Consider the following 8,047-nt stretch of genomic DNA (forward strand, 5'->3'; position numbering starts at 1 on the left):
GGCCGTCTAATCCAACTCCCTCATTTTATAGATAAGATAACTCAGGCTCAGAAAATTTAAGTACCTTACCCAGGATTTTGCAGTTAATAAATGCCAGAGGAAGGATTCAAATCCAGTTTCTGCTCTACCACATTGGTCAATACACAGAAACAAATTCCCATGACAACACAAGTGGTCTTCCTATCTTAGATGTATTCTTTTACCTTTGTGACTAATGACATGCACCTTTGTAAGGTTGTTGGCCAAGCTCAAGGCAGGGAAGAGTGAGGAATCCATTTGTGTGGCTGAGGTTCAGTGCAGGCTGACTGTCTGACTCTTCGTAGTGAAGCTCTGAATATAGATAAATCTATCTGTGTCCAGGGTGCCAGAAAGGACTAATTTTCCTAAGCTTCCGGTCCTGTGGGCAGACTGTAGAGGACAAGTGTATAGAAAGATGGGGAAACAAGCCTCTGGGCAACGTTCACAACTTGCTGGAGGGGCAACAAGTTGACAGCGAGGCAGTGTATAGAGTACTGGGCTTGGAGTCAGGAAGGCCTGAGTTCCAATATGGCCTCAGCTGTGTGACCCTGGGTTAGTCACTTAGCCTCTGTTTGCCTCAGTTTCCTTATCTGTAAAAAGGAGATAATAGTAGTACCTACCTCCCAGGGTTGCTGTGAGGATCGAATGAGATAGTGTTCACAAAAGAGCTTAGCACAATGCCTGGCACATAGCACTACACAAATGTTAACTATTATTATTACTAGAATGACTACTGCAATAAAATTCTGGGTTCGAGTCCCAGTTCCAACTCTGTGACCTTGAGATAAGCTTCATTTAGAGAGAGGTATGTGGTCACACAGTATGGGCAGGTAGGGATGGGTTGTGAATTGGCTTTAAGTGAAACAGAGTTGCACACAGTTGTCAGTCTCACTCTCTCTTCCTGCATCACCAAAATCGAGTGGAAAGACAAAAATCAAGCCGACTGGTGATGGCCTGGGATGCAGTGGATCAAAGACCTTGGTGTCTTCGACGTTTGACCAAGCTCTAAGCACTCCGCAGCACCTGCTTCTCAGCCAGCTTCGTGGCTGGTGGAACAAACTGTTCTCCTCTACCTGTTCTGCCTGGGGAAGTTTTCACGTGCTTGGGGTAGACACTCCCCTAACTCAACTATGGGTTTGAGGCCTGTCAGTTACCCTCAGCCTGGTTTAGTCCATCTGCCAAGATAGTTTACCTGAGAGGTTTCAATTGGAGTGGGTAGGAGCTGGTGAGTACTAATAGTGACGAGAAATAGAAGGAAAGAAAGAAACAAGTGACAATGAAATGTCAAAAAAAAAATGGAAAAGAGCGGAAAGAAGTTCAGAACAGACTGAGAAGCAGAAATATTATTTTTATTGTGTTAAATTTAATATACAAACTATGTAATAAAGTTCACACTTTCTTAGACAGTCTTCTTTTCTTTGTGTATTGAAATCTCGATGTTTCAGTTCATAATAAAAATTAAAAATTTTTAAAAATTAGTTTGTATTCACCATGCAGATACATTACTTATATGCACACACATGACTCCTTTTATAGAAGGTAAACTTCTTGAGTCCAAAAACTGTTTTTTAAAAAAAATTTAATTTATACCCCCATTGCCTAACATAGTCCCTGGCACATGTTAGGAACTTAATAAATACTTGTTGGTTGATTTGATTCAAAGTTTTCAAAAGAAAAATTGTAGAGTATAAATAGCCATTTGAAAACATGCTCCAAATCATTAGTAATAAGAGAAATGGCAATTAAAGCATTTCTGAGGTTTTCCCTCACTTTGTTACATATTTTTTTTGGTCTTCTTTGTGAATGTTGGGAAGACAGGAACACTAATAAAGTATTGGTGGAGTTGTAAATTGGTCCAACCATTCTGGTTATCAGTTTGGAATTATGCTAAGAAAGTAAGTGAACCATTCATATCTTTTGGCCCAATATTGAGCACATAATTCAAAGACGGAAGCAAAGGTCTAACATATAAAAATTAATCTGAGCAGCACTCTTTGTAATAGCAAAGAATTAGAAATAAAATGGGCGCCCGGCAATTGGAGAATGACTGAAAAAAAATTGAAATGTAATACCATATTATTATACAACAACATTAAATTAGCCTTTAAAGTTTGCAGAGTGCTTTACAAATATTAGCTTGTTTTAGCCTTGGCACAACCCTGTGAGGCAGGTGCTATTATTATCCTCATCTTACAGAGGAAACAAGTAAGCCAGACAGTGGAGTTACTTACCCAAGGTCACATAGGTAATAAGAAATGACGAGGAAAACAATACACACGATGACAGAAACAATGCAATTGGAAAGAAGAGTCACCACAAAACAAGTGAAACTGAATGTTGCAATAGTAATAAAGAGTAAGATTGGTCCCAAAGAAGAAATATAAGGAAATAATTTCCCCTTGCACTCCTTTGCAGAGATTGGGGCCCACAGTTATGGAATAGTGCCTGTCATGTCATACTTTAGAAATGTATTGATTCATTTTGCTAACTAAAAAAAATTGTTTTAAGTATAGGAAAGTCATTGGAATCAATCACCCCACACTTGGTACAAGGTATAGTGGAGAAGAAGGGATCCTGAGAGAATTTACAGAAATATGAGAAAATTTGTACGAACTGATGCACTTAATCAGAAGAACAATGTATGAGATGATTACAATGATGCAAATGAAAAGGTCACTAAAAGAAAGCAAAACTCTGAGCGATTTAAAAACCACATGATGAGATTTCAGAGGAGCCACCATGGAGCATGCTGTTCCTCTCCTGACAGAGAGGTGATGGACTCAGAATACAGAGTAAGACTTTTTTTTTTTTTTGGACATGATCAATTCAGGAATTTGTTTTGCTTGAATATACATGCTTGTAGCAGGGATTTTCTTTTTCTTTCTCAGTTGTGTGTGAGGTAAATAAAATGTGAAGACTTCACAGGGAAGATATGTATAAATATATATCTATATCTATACTGAGAAATGTTTAAAAATCAAGAAATAGGGAAGTAGGGAAGTGGAAAAATTCTGAGGCCATGAGAGTCTGATGGCTCAGCCTCTGGGAGTTTACCCTGAAACTTTTTGTTCTTTTTTCTGGTTCTGGTTTAAAGATTTGGTCAGTAAGAATAGGGTCACTGTGACCTGCTTTCCTTTACTGTAAAAGTACTGTAGAAGAATGGAGAGGGTCTCCCCCTCCCCTTATCCTATTCTCCTTCTTTAAATTTATAGCTGTCACCTCAGTTGTAATCATTAAGGGAATGGGAATTGGAGTTTCTGTGCCTCGATTTCCTGGTTCTTTGTCTAGCTTTGTGCTCAGATTGTAAGCCTGCCTCCCAGCCAATGGTGAGAAGGGTCAGAAGTGGGTGGGAATTCTCTTGTGTTAGGTATAATTATTGGTGCTTTGCCACTTGTAAAGTGCTTCCCTTGCTAGATCTGTTCTAGCAGAGGATGCCCTATTCTCGAGAATTGAATAAAGTTTATTTATGTTCCCACCCTGAGACGGCTCCTTATTATAAATTTAGGAAGGGAGAAGGTGGGAGGGAGAGGAGAAGGATTTTCTATAATTAAAAAAAATTAAAAAACAATTATGATCCCCAAGAACAGATAATAAAACTTATCTCCATCTTCCCTGTAGTCAGTCAATAAACATTTATTAAGCGCCTCCTATTTGCCAGGCAGCAAAAAGGACAGAAAGTACTAGAACAAAATATTGTATACTATATATTATCATATGTGTTTATATCATCTTCACCCTTTATGGCTAAGATCATGTGTAGTATATCAGATGTGTTCATTGTATTTGGGTGGTGTTGTATATGGAGTGCTGGACTTGTAGTCAGGAATATCTGAGTTCAGATCCTGTCTTAGACAGAACTCTAGTTGCCTAACTGTGCTCTGGGCAAATTACTTAACCTCTTCTCGATTCAGTTTCCTTATCTGTAAACTAGAGATAATAATAGCACCTAACTTGTGAAGATCCAATGAGATAACATGAAATGTTGTTATTTGATGTTTTTGCATAACTGTTTTTCTTTGTGCAGAGGGAGGGTTTCTTTTCCCCTCAGAAATGCGTGTGATGTGAAAACAAAAGGCATCAAGAGCCTCCATATTAAAGAAATCATGAATCTCTTAGTAGATGTAACACTGGATCAGCTAGGTAGTATATTATACAGAGCAGCCAGCCTGTAGTCAGGAAGACCTAAGTTCAAATGTGGCCTCAGACGCTTACTAGTTGTATGACCCTGGGCAAGTCACTTACCCTTTGTTTGCCTCAGTTTCCTCATCTATAAAATGGAGATAATAATACCTACCTCTCAGGATAATCCCCGGGAACAAGACACTTTATCTCTTGGCTCTGGGCATTTTCTCTGGCTGTCCCCAATGCCTGGAATGCTTTCCCCCCTTATCTTCATCTACTGTCTTCCCTGGTTTCCTTTAAGTCCCAACTAAAATATCATCTTCTCCAGGGAGCCTTTCCCAACCCCTCTTAAGTCCAGTGTCTTCTCTCTGTTAATTATTTACTATTTATCCTATTGTATCAGTAATTAAGGTGGGACTTTTTGCAGTTCTCCTTTAAGTGCCTTTAATGATTCTGGTCTTTGTTTGAATGGGGCAGGTAAAGTGGGATCTTTTGTCTTGGAACATTTCTCAGCACTAAGACAATCAGGAGTCATTGACTTGTAGATGGTGGTACTAGGGATTAACTTTCCCATACCCTAAATAGGACTTTTCACTGTTTTTGAGTGCTTCTCAGAACTGAGGTAATCAAGTGCCCCAGGGCCCTGAGACAGGTATATTTTGGGGCGCACTTGTGGAAGGAGTGTTGAGACTTTGGGCAAGCTGTAACTGCCCCCTGGCTTTGACAACCCAGACAGATATTGGTATTTCTTTGGTAACTATGAATTGTGATTTGAATCTGACAAGGTCTGTCTGTTGATGTTTGTAATTTCTGTTTGCATTTGCTCTGAGGTTCAGGGGGGCTGATCTTTTCCCCCAGAACTAAGTGAATGATATATGCATGTTTGATTAAAGTGAGATTGTTAACCCCTTAAAGTTGCTTTCCTTAGAAAAGAAGATCAAAGAACCTGTGTTGGCAGCCCTCCTGTGTGCTGGTTGTTGTTAGTCTTACACCCCTACGGCAGCTGCTAGCAGATTGTTGCTACACCTATATATAACTTGTTTGTATATATTTGTTTGTTTGTTGTCTCCCCATTAGAATGTGAGCTCCTTGAGGGCAGGGACTGTCTTTTGCCTCTCTTTGTATCCCTATAGTTTAGTACAGTGCCTGGCATATAGTAAACTCTTAATAAATGTTTATTGATTGATTGTAGGACAGTCAAATGGCTATTTAGGTAGTAGGTGCTATCTAACCTTTTAGTGTTTATCCAAATAAAAGGTGACACAAAACCAGGAAGGATAGCTCAGAATGAGTGAGAGTCAGGATTCAAAGTGATCTGCATAGGCTAGAATAAAGGAAGGAAATAAGCATTTATTAAGCACCCACTATGTGTCAGGTACTGTGCTAAGCACTTTTTACAAATATATCATTTGATCCCCACTACAATCCCTAGATAGTTTAGTCTGAGGCCAAATTTGAACTCAGGTCTCCCTGACTCCAGGTCCAGTGCTCTATCTATTGTATCACCTAGCTGCAATTGAGTTGGGTTAAATTAAGATGAAATAGGCAGAACGTAAGGTGTTATAGTTGAATTTTTAAAAATCACCTTCACCAGTACAACATGTGAGAAAGGTGACTAGAGAAATGCTGATCTGAAAAAGATCCAGGGGCGGGGTCAACATTAATCAACAATCTGGATGACAGCCCCCAAAGCCAATACAAACTTAGGCTACATTGGAGGAGGCTTGGTACCCAAGACTAGGGAGGGGATGCTCCCACTACTCTGTATCTGGAGTATTGTATTCAGTTATTGAAGAATCTTGGGAAGGATATTGACAAGCTGAAGCTCTTCCAGCGGAAGGTCAAAGGTCTTGAGATAATTCCATAAAGTACCAGGAGAAGATGGAATGGGGGGAATGTGAGATCTTACACTCGAATTCAAAAAAATCAACGTCACCAGCATCATATGTGGGAAGAGAAGGCTTGGAGGGAAAATGATACCTGTTATCAAGTATTTGAAGGTCTGTCATATGGAAGAGAGGACTCAAATTACCTAAGTTTGTCTCCAGAAGGCAGAATTAGGAAGAATGGGGAGAGATGTTGGATCAGAGGCAAACTTCCTATTAGAGCTATCCCAAAGTGGGGAAGGCCTCAGGAGCTATGGGTTTAAGCTGATTCATTTCAAAGAAACATTAAGCATGTACTTTTTGCCAGGAACTGAGGACACAAAGACAAACTGGTCTCTTCCTTCAAGAAGTTTATGTTTTAATGGAAGACTTACAGACCTCTTCAAGCAAAGTATGAGTGAGCACTTGCTGGATATGTTGCAGAGGGGATCCTTGTTCAGGTATAAATCAGACCAGATGGCCTTTGAGGTCCTTTCCAATGCTGAAATTCTATAATTCTGTGCCTACTTTAAGGATTTATAAGTAATTTTCTGATTAATAGAGTTAGAATCCCTTAAAATAGTTTGTCTCTTAAGTAGGTTAAATATTTCCTTAACCTCATTTGAACTACTAGTTCCTAGCCAGTCTTTTTCTTCTAAACCTATAATAGCATAAAGACAAACTTTAGCCCTGCCCTCATTCTAATCAGCTAATGAGTAGGGTCTGAATTAATGAGGCATTACTACGTTAAGTAATAATACTAACTGGATTCCTTTTTGCTTTGGGGATTCAAGTGACTCGTGTTTACCTTGTACATGGCAAGGAGTAAGGTGTAAGAAGACTGGAAAGGTGGGAGAGGGCTAGGTCATGAGGAGCTTTGAACTCCTAGCAGAGTATTTTGTATTTGTTCATGAACCCTGGAGTGTACTGACTAGCTTAGACCTGTGCTTTAGGGAAATCACTTTGGTGACTGAATAGCGGTTGTATTGAAGTAGGAAGTGATGAGGCAGGCAGACACACCAGCAGGGTTATTGCAATAGTGAAGGCAAGGGGTGATGAGGGCCTGCACCAGAGTGGTGGCAGTATCACAGGTAAGGGCTGATAGAAAGGTGAAATCAACAGGCCTTGGCAACAGATTAGCTATAAAGGGGAGAGAGATATTGAGGAGTTGAGGATGACTTCTAGGTTGGGAGCATGAGAAACTGGGAGGATAGCGATGCCCTTAATAGGGAAGGTAGGAGAGTCAGGGAGGGCTTAGGGGGAAAGATAATGAGTTCTGTTTTAGTGGTCTACTGGACATCCATTTCAAGATGTCTGAAAGACAGTTGGAGATTCCAGATTCAGCAGAGAGGTCAGAATAGAGTTTGGGGCAGGATAGGTCCATTTGAGAATAATCAGTAGAGAGATAGTGATTAAATCCATGGAAGCTGATAAGATCACCAAGTGAAATACTGTAGTGGGAGAAGAAAAGAGGGCCCAGGATAGAACATTGAGGGACGCCTATAGTTAGAAAGTGTGATCAGGAGGATCCAGCAAAGGAAACTGAGAAGGAGCAGTCAGATATGTAGGAGGAGAACCAGGAGCGAGTGGTGTCCTGAAAACCTAAAGAGTATCAAGGAGGAGAGAGTTATCAAGTGTCAAAGGCCAAAGAGAGCTCTGGGAGAATGAGTCCACTGAATTTGGCAACTTGGGAGAGAACAGTTTTGATGGAATGACTTAGGTCATTCTACTAGAGACATTTTCAGTGGATGCTGAATCAAAATCTGGTAACCCTGTTTTGTTTTGTTTTTTAAGTCTTACATGACCCCTTGGTGTTATGCTGTGATTTTTGATCACTTTAAAAATAAGATAGTCCTAAAACATTCTTTTAATAACATGCCCTAGCATTTAGCTTGGAATCAGAGTCAAACTGACTGGCCTACAATTTGAACACCTTCTTCAATCTTGTAGCTTCCCTCCTGTTCTTCAGGATCTTTTAAAAAATTACTGACAGCTCAGCAGTCACATCTCTCAGTACTTTCAGTACCTTCAAATATTTTTCT

The sequence above is a fragment of the Trichosurus vulpecula genome, chromosome 3, assembly GCF_011100635.1.
Source record: "Trichosurus vulpecula isolate mTriVul1 chromosome 3, mTriVul1.pri, whole genome shotgun sequence".
Classification (NCBI taxonomy): Eukaryota; Metazoa; Chordata; class Mammalia; order Diprotodontia; family Phalangeridae; genus Trichosurus; species Trichosurus vulpecula.